Genomic DNA, 15100 nt, shown 5'->3' with positions numbered 1-15100 from the left:
GAGAGTTATCACCCACTTTACCAAAAGTAAAGACTTTTCTTTACTCAAGAAAAGTCTTCCGAGCCTAAGAAGATGGGTTCTGAGCCAACCCGGCAGCCTGGCTTCTCTCTCAGCTGGGATGAAAACTGCTAGACCTGACTGCTCCTGGTGGTCAGTTTTCCACTCAGAAGGGTGACTGTGGTTCCTCTTCCTCCCGAAGAGGGCAACATGGAGTCCAAATGGCTGCTTGGAAAAAAGGAGAAAAAGGTTCTGTTACAATATTTTGGCCTGCTATAAAAAAAAAAATCATAGACTGGTAGCTTAAACAACAACTACCTTTATCTTACAGTTTGGGAGAGTCCAAGGACCCTCCCAAGCAGGCTGAAGAATACAAGATGAAGGTTCTAGCTGATTCAGGGCCTGTTGAGAGCCCTTTTCCTGGTTTTTCAGAGGGCCACCTTCTCGTTATGTCCTCCATGGCCTTTCTTTGATGTGTACATGATGAAGGGAGAGAGAGAGAGAGAGCTCATTTCTGACCCTCATTTTATAAGAGCACGAATCCCATCATGCGGGCTCGACTCTCATGACCTCATCTACTCCTAATTACTTCCCCAAGGCCTTACCCCATCACCTTGGGGATTAGGGTTTCAACAAATGAATTTGGGGATGGACCCAAACATTCAGACCATAGTAGACTCTCCTCCCACTTCGCAATAATGACGTGAGTCTGCGTAAGACTGGGGCATTAGATATCCCTTTTGAGGGCAACGTGGGACCTCTCGGCTTGTGATGGGCATCTTCTGACTTAGCCTGTCCAAACGTGCCACACTCTGCACATTTCCCTTGTGAGCAATTTCAGGAGGACTCTCCATTTAGGTCCTTCACCCTTATCCAGGCAAGAGGTTGGCCTGGGCCCAGGCTGGCTCAACCCAGGTTGTTCTGTCAATTTTAATCTTGAACAGAACAAGGACACAGATTCTAGATGACCCAAAACACTGACATTTCCCTAGAGAGAATGTCCTTACTTTCTGTTACCTACATTCTCAGGTGCCTATACTTTCTGATACTTGGTCTTCAGCTTTGGCTCTTAATAAATGACTACTACGTATCCTTCAATTAATTGCTTTTTTCCCCTGTGAGTTGCCAGATTAATATCTGCAACTTCACAGTAAAATGACCCTAAATTATAGACTTTTTAAACAATGAAACCCAGAGATCTACACCTGCTCCCACCACTGAGGCCTCAGAATATGTTTATGTTATACATCTACTAACTCTGGTAATCAGTGTGAAAAAGGCCCAAATAATTGGAGGGGAAAAAAAAAAAAAAAAAAAAAACCTCAGGTCTCTCTCTTTCTAGTCTGCCATAGAAAACAAAATGGCAGTTGCAAGAACCCAAGGGAAGAAGAGTGTTTAAAAAATATATTATCTGTCTTAAAAGCCATGAATGAAATAAAGGAAACTGTGTTCATAGCACCTGACTCACATGATTACCGTGGGTCAGCCATCAATATGTAGATAGAAAAAAAAATAATTGGCATAAGCTCCTTGAAATTTCTGCCTACAGCCTCCCCAAGGAGGCCTTGGGGAGATTCAGACAGCATTTGAACAGCTAAGGCTTAGTAATGAGAACTGACATTCTCGTGTGTAGTACAAAAGACACTTCCCTCTTGGAACCAGAAAAAGTACTTTAATCAGCCAAAAAGTTGCTACTGTAAAAAATAAAGAGAGAGAGAAAAATAACCCCCCACATTTATTGTATCTCTACCATTGCTAGGCCCAGCTCCTACTAACTGTATGAGCCCCTGTGCCATCATCTGTGCCTACCTCATTAATGCCATTTGCTCATTGCTATGCCAGAAAACCCAGCTGATTAACGGGAAATCCTGAGCTGAAGGTTGCCTGGGTTTCGAGTTGCTTATGCACACAATTCACACTCCATGTGTTAGGAGCTACCTCCTTTCCTCAAATTGCTCAGTGAGTCTGGAAAGTGGGAAATCGGCTTTGAATTGTCTCTGGCTCCTCACTGACCGGTCAAACCCCAGGGTGCCCGTGGAATATTTGATTAGTTGTAAACTCAAAACAACCATTACAAAGAAAGATAAAAGGTTAAAACCACAAGCAAGGCACCCCAGAGTGAACAGCCTGAGACACTGAAAAAGGTAAGCTGAGAAACTACTCAGACCCCCTCTGGCAGAAGCTAGAGATAAAACAAAGCATGTCTCGTGCCCAAGGCAGAAAATTAAAAATTGAGCAGGTTCCATTCTGTGAGGTGTATTGTAAGGTAAGGCCTCCTTCTTCATACCCCGCCCCCAGCCCCTGTCATCCTTTCTGGAGTCCAGTCTTACCTGCTGGCGTGCTGTGTTTCTCTTTGTCCCCTTGCTTTTAGCTGAGATAGATAGCCCATTACTCATAAATGTCCGCATGATGACCAGTGTAATCAACAGACAATATTTTCGAGGCAATAATCACAGAAAACTCTAGTGAGGCACCAGATCCTGAGAGCTTTGAATGTGCACTTTGGGAATATATGCAGACCCCTTTGTACAAATGGCCAAACACATCCTTGAACACATTTTTGGAATCTAAAGGCTTGAATAAAGACAAGGGCATGCCTCCTCCCTGAGGCCACCCTACATCAATTTACTGGTCCATGTGGGGGATGAAGACCTGGCTCCCTTGTCTCATTTGAGCCAGCTCTGAAAATATGTATCAGCTCCAGAGTGTCCTATTTTTAAAATGGCAGAAAAATGCTGTAACAACATTGGAGTTCAACATCCCTCTCCGCTCAATCCCGTTCTATGATTCTCTCAATAATGTTGATCCCAAGAATATTCCTCCAATAAACTTATTGCATTAAAATAAAAATTTTGTGAAAGCTGGAATAGACTGAAGTGGTCTTGAAACCTACCCTCCCACTCAGCGACTGTAGATGTCTCCTCCTTGATATCCTTAAGAAAGAATCAAATGGTCTTCCATGGAAACTTTCCAGTAGTTGCTTCACATTCTCACACAGGAGTCAAAAGGAGGAGATACAACTGCGGGGAGCCCCTCTCTGACACCAAAATAGACATGGAACATTGTAATGGGACGAATTAAGGCCCAGAACAAAACAAAAACTTCCTGGAGGGCAAAAAGATGGGATGCAAAGATATTAAAATGTGATGATCCAGTAAATATGAGTGTCCAAAAGCTAGCAGAGAAAAGCCATGAAATGATACCCTGGCAGCCTTCTCCTTACAAAGTGGAGCTAATAAAGGAATACAGTGGGCCATCCTGCCAAGAATGGTATAGAAACAACACAGGGAATTTATGATAAAAGACCAAGGAAATAGGCAAGAAAAAGGAGCTAAGAATACAAGGATACTACAGAGAGAACCGTTAAAAAAGCATCATGCCCCTGGCTTATCTCCTTTGCACACTGAGCTCCCAGAGGCTTCCAACAGAGCTCAACATGGTGAAGATTGACACAGAGAGAGTTTGGCTTGTCACATGTCAAGCATGACAAGGGAAAGTAGAAGGAGAGGTTCTGAAACATGGAGTCAGACAATTTCTAGTAGTCAATCAAGATGCTAATTTTTGCAGTGAGTGTCTACAGACATGGTCATCAAACTTTGTGATGATGGCCTAAACTATGAAGAACAAGGAAGCTGATGACGAGTTGGTGTAGGTCTTTCTTTTGTGGGAGAATCTCTGTAAAGGAGCTTCAACTCACATCAGAGTATGGATTGCTAAAGTCAAACCTAGAGAGGGGACAGGCAATTTCCATAAGCATGTTATTTATCCAGGACAAGACAATAGGGAGTGGGTCATCTCCTAGGCTTTACCGAGCAAAAACTTTGCCAAATGTTCTGCTAGCTAAACCATTATGTTTGTGGCTGAATTTGGCTCTGGGGCTGCCAATTTGCAACCTCCATTCTACAAAATAGGGACCTTCCAAGATTATCGCAAGCAATCAGCTAATGTTACCACCATTCACACTGACAATTGAAGTGGTCTCACAGCTGCATTCATGTTTTATTCCATGTCAGACAATAGCCTACATACCCCTCTTCTGTGTCTTCACTCCACCATCCTTCTCACCATTTCTGGTTCAGAAAATTAAGTCAGTGCAACTGCCAAAGTGGAGGGGAAGGAATTGGCCAAGTAAAAAAAGAAAAATCTTGAATAACAGCAAAACATGAAGGGCAGAGTAAAGACCTCCAACCCAGTTCTTACTACTAAATCAGACTTTAGCGTCTAAAGATAGCTTCCTCCCTCTTGAAGAAAAGGAAAACATGAACTTCTACTGAATACCCGAACAATGCCAAGCAAATGCTCAGCACTTCATCTAGAGGGGTCCAGAGAATGTGAAGTAAGGGTGGGAATGGGACTGTAATCTACCTTCTTCCTTGTAGGCTCTACAGACTTTGTCTCAGGCCCCCTAATCTGTACCTGCTCAGCGGATTGACATTATTTGACAAGGCATGATGTCCATGAAAGCATGAATGCAGGAACCAAAGGAACAACCTGTGCATTCAGTGTTTGTCACCAATAGTAATACAGGATAAAACTGAGAAAACACAAGCTTAAACTGTGAAAACCTGCATGAGAAACTTACTTCTCTTCCCAAAGTTCATAAGCAAGGCTTTGCTTGACTGATGCTGTCCATACACTATTTGGTTCTCAGAGGCTCTGATCAAATGGTTGTCCAGGCACCAAGGGGAGATGGAATTGGGACAAAAGACAAAAAAAATTCAAAATCAAAACCAAATGGAGCCATTTCCAGTGGGACCACCTAAACCACATATTGGAAAGGAAATGGAGGGTTTTTTTTTTAAGCAGATAGATCTTTTATATTGTTTCTCATTCTCTCTACAGAGGAAAGCAATAAGGCCTCTAGTGGTTACATGATGAGACCAAGTTTATAGGCCAATTATTAATTCAGAGGTAAAGGAAATCGAGCTATAGCATAGCTTCCATTTTGAATTTCATCTCCAATTTTTTAAATAATTTTGTCTTATTCCTAGGATTCTTTGTGCCTCAGCCTCTCCCTCATTTTACAACACACCTTCAAATCCTAAAACTCTACATTCATTTATTTGACAAATATGTTTTATGCATTTAATGTGTACCCAGCCCTATTCTAGGTGCTGGAGATAAAGTAGACAGGGTTCACTAGAGAATCAGGTAGATAAACAGAGAGTTTATATTCCAAAGGGAAGATGTTTAGAAGCATTTTTTGGCTAAGAATATCAAACTTATTAATCTCCTTTCATTAAAGTTAATTTTTCCATGAAACGTAAATCATCTTACTCCTTTACATAGGAGTTCTTACAGAGAAAGAAGTTAGAATTTCTTAGAAACCAGATCCAAAGACTTAGGACTTCTGCTATGTAAACAGTATTATTATTGTTATCAAAGTATTAAAAATAAGAATCTTAATCACAGCCATTGCTTGCACCCACCCCATGACCTCTGAATACCAGCCTACTTTAGATCTGGAAACATTTGGAGTCCATCACTGAGGGGCCCTGGAAGGCTACTAGAGACAGACTAGCAAAAAGGAAAGGTAAAGAACAGAAGAGACAGAATGGAGAGAAACATCCAGGAGGGAAAAAGATAACATTAATAAAAAGAGAAATATAGAGAAGGTGGGGGCTAGGGAATAAGACAGAGAGAGAGCATGTGCATCTGAGTGATAAGATCCATCAAATGATAGGTTGAGGAGTTAGAGGCACCTAGAGTACCAAATTTAAGGAGATGCTCACTCTCAAAGTCAAGGAAGACACCTTGATTTCCCTTCCTAATCTCACCATTGGCACCCAGGACCTTTTAGTGACCACATAAGCTCCACTGGTACCCAACACTGAAACAAGTGCAGTAGCATCTCAGCTTCTCCCTGTTGGACGTGGAGACACAAGAGCTGTTGAGACTCAGGTTCTTTCTACCTCTCATACCATCTTCTTCCTGAAGATGCTCTCTCATTTCCAACCACCCTGAGCCCTCCCTTTTCTCTGTTCAGGGTTGTTGAGCTACTGAGCATTTAGGAGATTGCTAATTGTGTCATGGGTGTAACTTTTGTTTCTCCAACTGGTGTGTGGGCAATTCAAGGACAGGCACCATGTCTAATGGTCCACAAGGCCAAGGGAAATGATGGGCACACAGTAGGTTCTAATTAAATGACTAAATGAATGATTGATTTTTTGGTTGCTTGTGATGCTGCTGCTCAGCTGTAGAGCTAGCAACAGAGAAAATGACTTTCAGCTCATTATTCACAGGCCATCCAAATCACTCCTTATCACCTGAAACAAAGGAATTGCCCCATCACATTCCCCTAAGCGACTATATGGCACACACGACAGGTGTGAGAAGAGCTGAGGTTGACACTAAGGAGGTATCTGAGACCTGCTCGGACAACAGTGGCAAAAGAAAGCAGAATCCAGAGCAATTGTCTCTGTGAAAAGGAGGATGAGACTGGAGTAAACTAAGAAACGATCATCTTCGCCTCAATAACAGAAAACCCAGACAGTCGTATACTTCCACTTATGGGGGTGGGGGGTACGGGATCCACTGCGTATGCAGCTGAAATTCAAAAGAACCCAAACTGCATAGAAAATCCCCAATTTCTGATCCAGTTAGAATGGTGTTAGTTGCAATGTTAAGCCCAACACTACAAAAGAATTATAGTCTTTGGTTCTCTTTATGCTTATAAACAATCCCCCATGCCCAAGGAGGGGGTTTAGCCACTAGTTAATACCTGTCTGGGGCCTGTGATACCTAACTGGTTCTCAAAGGAAGCCTGGCCCATTGGCAGAGCAAGCATCATCTGGCCTGTACAGGTGATTAGTAGACAATTGTAGGTATTGAGGACAATCACTCTCAAACACCGTTTGCGTGATCACCACACCACTTGCAAACCTCTGGATCCGCAGCCCTTTTGAGGCCATCCTCTTTAATTCCTGTTTGAACAAGTTCTCACTGGTGCTTGACCCTTGGCTGCCCGCTCCTCTGGCTTTCTGAACCCTGTGTTTCACCCTGGGCAACACAGCTCTTGCTCCGTGAGACGCGCCATGTGGCTGGTATCCTGACTGAGCCAAGCGTGGTGGCCCTGGGAGTACAGTGACTCAGACACCAGGAAGCCGCTGACAAAGCAACAGACAGAAACGGCAGCAATGATAAAAGTCTCCAGTGCACTGGAACGAGGTCTGCGTATGACTCGCAAATGCGACTAGGCAAAACCCCCCTCCCCGCTGCTGTTTACCTCCACTGATGAACCCAGGGGCTGAGGGGACCTGCAGGGAGCATGTGATTTCTGTGTACCACTGGGATCCAAATGTAGATGGAATGGGAAAGAGGGGGGAAGGGAAGGCAGCCCCAGTCACTTTGCCTGGCGGGAAGGCAGGGCACCTGAAAAAGGCCACACCGTGATGGGAAGAGCCTGAAGTATAAACCAGACTCAGCAGCAGGTCCTAAAAATTTGAGGGAAGTCGTGATTCTGACTCAAGCTGGTGGCAGGGATTTGGGTGTCCCCATCCCAACTGCTCCACATGCATATGCTAGGGAGAGAAAGGAGCAAATGTGTGAAATGCAGGGCCATCTTATTACACCCTACCATAGACCAGGATGGAAGCAACTCTGCTGTAGGATCCCTTGCTGCTGGCCATATCGTGGGAGGGGAAGGGTTCTCCTCCTTGTTATCAAAGCCTACCAAGTTGTCAAGTTATCAAGGCCTGTGCAGTTGAGGAGTGGCGGGTGCTGTGGCAGAGGACAACCAGGTCATCAAGTCCAGGAGAGAGCCCCCCCCCTCAACACCACACATCAGAGACTTGGGCTGATGTGCGGGCCCATGAAGATGCTCCTTAGGCACTCATAGGTGTGTATTTTAGTGAAAGGTGCAGAGGTTGGAGGAGAGCTTTGCAAAATTGTAATGTGGAGTTGGTGGAGATGTGAGTACCAGATATAATTGGACCTTATTTTTGCATATTGGCTAGTAAAGCTGAGGTATCTTTTCATTATGCCAGTGTAGCAAATATTCTAGTCCCTTTTAAAGGGTGTCAGGTGTTATCTGATCTACAAGAACCAGTTGTACTGGTTCTGTCCCACATCAGAGGTCAGTAACGTTGGCACCATCAAGCACCAGAGCTTCCATTGTTCCAGAAAAGTGGGTTCTCTCCATACAGAGAAATAGGAAGAGGTTCATAACCACTATGCCCACACTGGCCCCTTCATTCCATTATGAAAGCCACCTCTGCCATCAAAAGCCTTCCCTTGCTCCAGTGAAGATGACAGGAAGACTTTACTGACACGTGCTTCTAACGTGAGCCTTATGAGTCATCCGCCACATTCCAATACTGTCTTTTGTACTTTATGCTTCTCTAGCCACAGAGGAGGACAAACAAAGCTGCCCAGAGTGTTCTTTTCATGCGCCTAATCATCCCAGACATGCCTCTGGTTTCCTCCCTGCCCCTCTAAACTCACAGTCTGTTTCCTTCTGTGGCAGATTTGGGCATGTCCCGCAGCTCAGGGTGGAGAGCCATGAATCACAAAGGAGAGGTTTTGAGAACACTGTGTTTCTGCTGCTTCACCCACATGTCCCAAACAGTCTAGTGGGATCCAACTCTGACCCCAGTGGAGTTCTTCATCCATGACTGGTGCCTTTAGGAATGTGTCTGTGGGAAGCAAGAAGAGTTTCAAATACAGTAGGATGGAGTCATTGACTTTTTTTTTTCCCTTTTTTTCTTTCTATGCTGGACTGCAAGAGGGCCTTAAAGTTTGGTGGACCAAATAAGTAGGTAAACATAGAGACCCGAGTCCTGCTGCTGAGTCATTTCAATCTGTTTCAGATTCGATTTGCTCAGAGTATGGAGAGGAACAAGGCTCCCAGTGGAGATATCATGTAGCTATAGCCTAGAAGTGTTTTCTTAATAGATGAAATTTCGAAAGAATTTGAATCTTTTATGCTGGGGAGGTAAGTAGCCGAGTGAAATGGTTGGGAAAAGGAAACATTTGGCTCTGGTAATTCCAAAGGACATTTCACTGATCTAAATATTTGTCTAGCTGAATGGTTACATCCACTCTCACCTGCTTGGAATCGATATGTTCAAATCAAACACAATCATCTGCATCTGAGTGGGGAGAAAGAACTTGAACCTGAGCTGGCAACTGGGAAGGTGAGAGAAGAATCAGACAGGGAGCCAGGACAGGGGAGCTCTTGTCCACTAAGTAAGGGACCTGAAACAAGTTGTTAATCCCTTCGAGTTGGTTTCTGAATTCTGGGATTCAATGGCAAGTTCCAGATCATCTAGGTGTTGTGAATAACTTCAACACTCAGGACAACATATACCTTTTTTGAGAAAGAACTTATCTGTTGGAACAAACACTTTCTCTTTTTGCTTTGGCCTTGAATATCTTAGGATGCAGACATAACTGCTATGCTCAGAAGGCAAGGGCAAAGCTGAGCATACTGGTTTACTCTTTTTAAGGAGTTCCCTTAAGATGCCTGTGTCAAGGCCTTTTCATTCCGAGTCATTTGAGTTTTATCTCCCTTTCCTTAAAAAAAAAAAAAAAAAAAAAAATCACTCTTTAATTTAATACTATTTTTCATCAGATGTGTGCAAGTTGGGACCCAACTGGTACTATATGTAGCCCAAGTGCTCATTTCCTCCTGCATTAGTACCTTCCTAGGCCCTGCCCCACATGAACCATGGAATTAGGTGCTGGCCCCATGACAGTGAGAGAAAATCAGGAAGGACCAGAGTCCTGCAGCTTCCATTGGCTACAGAGGAGTCTGCACATCTCTGTAGACAGCGGAGCACCCAGAGGCGAATTCCTGCCACTCCAGTGACCACAGCTATGCGACTTGGGACATGCCAGATCTTGTGACCCACCCTCTGCCTGTGGACTGATGGAAAGGTACTTCTGGGCCTTATACATGCACTTCCTGTGCTTGTCTGGAAAGGCAGATATGGCTTTTTGCCATGGCCACTTTTGTTGTCATCCTTAATGTGGTAGATTGACTACAAAAATGCCCCCAATTCTTTACCCTTCCCTAAAGCCATGCCTTTCGCAGCACAACTTTGCATTTCCTCTAAATCCAGGCCGCCTTGTGACCCACCCTGACCCACAGAATCTGTTGTAAGTGACGGCATACCAGTACTAAGCCTCAGCCTCTAGAAGCCCTGAGCCCTTCTGCTCTTCTCTTAAAGATGATGACCACATGAAGAAGCTGCACAGTTGGATGAACGAGACGTATGGCCCAGTCCCCCTGTCACTCTCACTGACAACCAAGCAACTGCCAGACTTCTGAGCAAGGCTTTCCTAGACCCAGCAACCTTGGGCCACCCTCCCAGGTGATCACAGATCCATGTGAGCTGAACCAAGATCGACCAAACCCAGCCCAAGTTAGCATCGCTGTCCAGCTGACCTGTAGGCTTAAAAACCATAGTAATTCTTGCATAGTAACTCATTAATTTTTGGGATAACTTGTAACACAGCAAGAGCCAACTGACAGACTTACTCAATGCAGGCAGAGGCCACAGCTTGATAGGATGGTGTACCAGGACCTTCAGACATTCGTCCTCATTCATTCCACAGATGTTGGTTGAACTTCTGCCATAGAACAGGTTCCAGACCTGTAAAAATTTCCAGATCCTGGGGATGCAACGTTCCTGCTCTCTTAGAGTTTGCATTCCAATGGGGGAAGACAAACCACAAATAAATAAATGCATAAGTAAATAACAAAAGCATCAGCTACTAGTACATATCATACAGACCATCTAAAAGAACATGTGATAAAGAGTGACTGGGTGTTACTTTAGCTTCATGGCCAGGGAAACCTTTCTTATTAAAGAAACATTTAGCGGTGGGAGGGGGTACAGAGTAGGTAGGGCTTTTAAGCCAGGAGAAGAATTTGGATTCTATGCCAAAGGCACTAAGCAAGTTATCATCACTTTTAAAACAAGAGTAACATAATCTGTTCAATGTTTGAATGAACCCTTCCATCTGACAGACATAGAATAGTTATCAAGGGCCAAAAGTGGAATAAGAGAATCAGTTAAGCTCCTGCAATAATTTATCTTGGCCAGAGTTATAGTAATAGAGATTAAGAGAAGTATGGTTTAGGGGAAGAAGTAACAGGACTTGGAATGAGTTGGATGCGGGAGTTAAAGGAGAGAGGAGAATAGTGTCTAGGTCTTTTGTTCAGTCACTGGATGAACCAAGATGGAAGACATCAAGGGGTGGGGGCAGGGCTGAGGACTCAACAGCTCGAGTCTGGGATATCTGTCCCTTAGGACAGGGAATATCTGTCCTTCAGGTCATGTGTGTGCCTGAAGTCCTGGGGAGGGGTCAGCACTGAAGGAATAAGTTGGGGTCACTGGCACGCCGATGCCACAAGTCTCAGACCAGACAAAGTCATCTGAGGACAGTGATTAGAAAAGAAGTGTGCTCAAAGATAGAGCCACACCCACATTTATGGGCTAGGCAGCTGAGAAGGTGCCAACAGAACAGACCGAGAATGAACACCAAGTAAAGGAAGGGGTGAATGAGGAGGAACATATGGTGACACCAAAATCAAGAGGGCAGAATAGACAGAAAGCAGGTTATAATCACTGATTTCTAATGCTCCTGACTGAGACAGAGGACAGGAACCTTCCCACAATCATTGAAGTTGGCAAACATTCAAATGCCCTGTGCTCTCTTCAGGACAATAATACACCCATCTATTTACAAAACATATAATGGATCGTAAAATTATTTTCTAGGCTCTCTGTTCAATCAGGCTTCTGTCACTGGATAGTTGGATGACTTAATACAAGCTGCCGTCACCCCTCTGAATCCCTGTTCTCCTAGGTTCAGTTATTCCTCAAATTCCACAGTTCTCCAAGGGGCCAGAAATATAAAGAGATGTCAGGTGAATCCATCTGCAGTCTCTGGAAACTCTTAAGTTTCGTGAAAACAAAGACGGGACCCATCTTGTGTGCACCATATCCCAGCACCCACGCCAGAACCCACCCACAAATCAATTCTTATAAATGTTAAGTACATGGAGGAATTTCAAATCCCATTGGACCTCCTATCACCGGTCCTGTTCATGGATTCCTCTAACAACCAGGGTACCACCACCTTATCTGCCTGTGAACAGGTGTGAGGCATTTACTCAACGTTCTCCAAAGTGAGAGTTCTCAGGGGGAGGATCCTGCCTTGCTCTTAAGTCTTTCTAGGATGGGGTGCTGCTCGACAGCCAGTTTCCTGGTACTACTAGGAACTTCTTTGATGTGGATTTCTCATTGGCTGATGAGACCTTCCTGGTGGCCTCCCTATCCCTATAGTTGGGACTAGTCATAACCCTAATCTATGTTTAATGGTCCCCTTTCCCAGGACCTTACATTTAAGATTTTGTTAAGTGTTTCTTCTGGGATTTTTCAGCTGCTTTGTATTCGATTCACACATATGCGAGATCTATATGGCTGAATGCCAGGATGAGTCTGGGTCAGCTTGGCCCAAAATGTTGTCTATGTCGAAAAGTCAAGGTCATAACACCTAGCACTAATATCTGGGAGCATTCATGTTGACTTTTTGATCCCTAAAAGGTATGACTTTGACTCTGCTATTCTAACCCTGATGCTAGTGTGTGAATGAATATTAAAGTTTGTACTTCTGGTAGGTCATTTAGACCTTCTCTCGGAGGAGGGCATCTGGTCACCATTCCAAATGCACCTACAACAAATCACCTGCTACTCTGAGTGCGAGTTTGCTTTCCAGGACAGTCAAGTGTTAGGAGTTAGAGCACTGAAAAGTCAACCTCAGGGGCCCTGAGCAAAAAGACCATCTTTTCTCACCTTTTAAAATGATTCCACCTATAATCATTAGGGTTTTTTCAACTTTGAAAGGCTTTAGTAATTCTTCTAGTAAAACCCTGTAACTTTCTGGTACCACTTCCTACTATAAGTAACTCCTATTTGTTTGGCCTGTGAAAGGAAATTATCACAGAAGTAAAATCAGATTTTCGCTGAAGTCAAGACACATATTAAATCTGATGCTTCACAGATTAATACAAGCCCCTCCACCTCTGACAGGCTTCTCCTGGCTGTTTGCAGACACTTAATAAATGCTTTTGATGAAGGTCCCTCTGTCTTAAAAGGAAATTAGATTGTTCTGACAATATCTCCTCATCGCTAAACTGCTGGTTATTATCCAGCAGCCTGTGATCTCTAGGTGTTTGCAAATTGATTGTTTAATGTTTTGCATTCGTCTATGTCCACATTTCCAGGGTCAGCAGTCACATCTACAATTCCCAGTGTAGGTGATGATGTGTTTGTCCTTTCTGGTCTTGGGGCATTTCACTGAATACATACACACACACACACACACACACACACACACACACACTTCTGTTTCAGAAGCTCTTCCTTCGTTCACTTCTTTGTATTTATTGACTACCAAACATGTATGGACTAGCATTGGGCTAATCACTGGGGATACATTGGTATGCAAGATAGCAGATTCACGTCCTTACAGAGCTTAAAATCTAGTGACTATAATTTCAGATCGTAGTTAGGACTATGGATAAAATAAACAAGTACGTGACGGGAAATAAATGGGAAGGCCTCTCTGAATGGGAAAATTTTAAGCTGAGCTCTGAAGAGTATAACAGAAGGGACAGCCTTAAAAAGTAGGTTGAAGGAAGTGACGAATCTAAGGGCTCTGGGGTAAGACAGAGCTTCATTTGGTCAGCACCTAATGGAAGGCAAATAGGGGTGAACTTTGGAAAGAGGGTGACGTGAAGGAAAAGGGTGATCCTATTTTCAGGAGCCTTACAGGTAAGGTGAAACTCCATTCCAGTTTGTTTTCCAGTTTGCCAAAAAACATCCTGGTTTGACCCTTGTCCCTGTGGAATTATCAATAGGGCCTCCTTTCACTCTCAAAAGTGTCCTGGGTCATACAATAAGTTGTATGGTCATCCCACTTAAAGGGCATGCCAGAGGGTTGGGATTTTATAATATGTAAGATAGGAAATCATGGAAGGATATTAAGCAGAGATAGGAGAGGACTGGGTTTATGTTTCCAGACTGTTCAACCTGTAGTCTAAAGGGGGCCAGGCAAGCAAGTGAGAGAGAAAGGTGTAGTAAGGCTGTTGTAGTGGCCCAGAGAAAAGTGGATGGTCACCAGAAAATCACACTCAGAAAATACCTTTAGTAGGTCTGCCTCGCAGGCTCATTTGGTAGAGCATGTCACTCTTGATCTTGGATTCTGAGCCTCAGCCCCACACTAAGTAGAGAGTACTGAAAAATAAAATCTTTGAAAACACATATATCCTACGTTAAGCAACAATCTACCGTCTTTTTTTCTTTTCAAGCACCCAGTGCAGGTTCCAGAAGACTAGATACTATGGTGCTTGTGAAGGCCCCACCCTTCAAGACTGAACCCTCCCTTCCCCCAACTGCCAAAGGTGTTAGCTGTTGGTAGATCACAGCCGAGTCCCTCCCCAGGAATGACTGAAGGGAACGGCCTTGCTCTAGGATATAACCCCTCTGGGAGCAACAGACATCTAATTAATTGGTCAATATAGGAGTACCAAAGCCCCCTCCCCCCAGTTTGGGACATCTCTGAAAGGCCATTCCAGCTCCAGAGCCCCAGGTGGGACCCAATGAGGCCTCTGTTGCAGGTGCATCGCAACTCAATCCCACCCCATCCCCAACAGGGGCTGCTCCCACAGCACTGCCCCCAAATCACCTACATGCAAATATCCACTGCAGAGTCTGCTGCCTGGGGAAACGGGGCCTTCAATCCGATGTTAGCACAGCATTCCATTAAAACATGCCTCTGGTGTTATCTACCCTGACATCTCCACGTCTAATCAAGAAGTGGAGCTTCCCCTGGTGCTTTTCTGTTGGGTATATAAAGGATCTTTTTCTATTGTCTTTTATGTCCTTTGTAAATTGAATCACCTACTTTGTTTTGACCTGGATAATTTTATCCGCAAACAGTGCATCCGTTCATGCTACTGGCTCCCCGTAAACTGGCACCCTTCCCACTTTTTATAGCATTCCACATGCCTATTTCAGATCTTGCAAACAACTTTTTTTTTTTTTTTTTGAAAACCTTGATTTTTGATTACCTAAATTCAGTTTCTTCTTCT

At 44.0% G+C, this 15100-nt stretch overlaps 1 protein-coding gene across 1 annotated transcript in view; it reads right to left on the bottom strand.

Moving 5' to 3' along the window:
• The window catches only part of PLEKHM3 (pleckstrin homology domain containing M3), a 1279556-nt gene that overhangs the window by 576700 nt on the left and 687756 nt on the right, over positions 1-15100 (bottom strand). The gene's annotated exons all lie outside the window — the stretch shown is intronic.

This window comes from Mustela nivalis, assembly GCF_964662115.1.
Source record: "Mustela nivalis genome assembly, chromosome: 11".
NCBI lineage: Eukaryota > Metazoa > Chordata > Mammalia > Carnivora > Mustelidae > Mustela > Mustela nivalis.
Note: the sequence above shows the minus strand (reverse complement) of the source record. Positions and strands in the feature narration are given on the sequence as shown.